The sequence below is a fragment of the Lolium rigidum genome, chromosome 4, assembly GCF_022539505.1.
Source record: "Lolium rigidum isolate FL_2022 chromosome 4, APGP_CSIRO_Lrig_0.1, whole genome shotgun sequence".
Lineage (NCBI taxonomy): Eukaryota > Viridiplantae > Streptophyta > Magnoliopsida > Poales > Poaceae > Lolium > Lolium rigidum.
In genome coordinates, this window is record NC_061511.1 from 80,761,433 (window position 1) to 80,762,701 (window position 1,269).

Consider the following 1,269-nt stretch of genomic DNA (forward strand, 5'->3'; position numbering starts at 1 on the left):
CTTTATTTTATTTACTACTTTGTTTGCTGCATTTATATCAAAACACAAAAAAATTAGTTGCTAGCTTTACCTTATTTACTATCTTGTTTGCTATATCAAAAACACCAAAAAAATTAGTTACTTGCATTTGCTTTACTTATTTCATCATGTTTCCTTTTAATTTTACCACAAAAAACATACTCGGTAGGACGCGGGTCTATAATTGGGAGGAACAATATAGAAGAATTTTTCACCCATGTTAGTACCGTTGAAGATTTTGAAGATAGACACTTGGTAGAACTTGCTCCTACTTATGAAATTGCTGCTGCTGCTTTAGTTCGCATGTTGGAAACTAAATTTGTTAATCTCAATCCTATAATCCAACACATGTTTCTTACACTTGGTGATATGGAAGAGGGGGAAAAGAAAGATTTTGTTTTAGAAACCCTTCTTAGAGAATTTGGTGGTCTAGCAAGAGAGGCTAGAAAGGTCTTTGCTAAATTTAATATGCTTGGTTCTCATACTAATTTTGTTGGTCTCCTTGAAAAAATGGACATGGATAGGATAAGGTGCACTAATAATGCTAATGATGGTGGGGAGATCAAAGCACCAATACCATGTAAACTCCTAGCTATGAATGATGCACTAGAACATAACTATGCTTGGCTTGTTCCTAAAAGTTTGTTCGATGAGAGTAGCAAGCCCAAGACTAATGAAAAGGGAGACGCTGAAACTTATGTATCCAATATACTATGCATGGTTGAGAAAACTCCAAACCCCGCTGTAGATGCACCACCCTTCGATAACACTTGATATACACTTTCTGCGCCTAGCTGAAAGGCGTTAAAGAAAAGCGCTTATGGGAGACAACCCATGTTTTTACTACAGTATTTTTGTTTTATATTTGAGTCTTGAAAGTTGTTTACTACTGTAGCAACCTCTCCTTATCTTAGTTTTATGTTTTGTTGTGCCAAGTAAAGTCTTTGATAGAAAAGTAAGTACTAGATTTGGATTACTCGCGCAGTTCCAGATTTCTTTGCTGTCACGAATCTGGGTCTACCTCCCTGTAGGTAGCTCAGAAAATTAAGCCAATTTACGTGCATGATCCTCAGATATGTACGCAACTTTCATTCAATTTGGGCATTTTCATTTGAGGAATTCTGGTGGCCTAATAAAATCCATCTTTACGGACTGTTCTGTTTTGACAGATTCTGTCTTTTATTTCGCATTGCCTCTTTTGCTATGTTGGATGAATTTCTTTGATCCATTAATGTCCAGTAGCTTTATGCA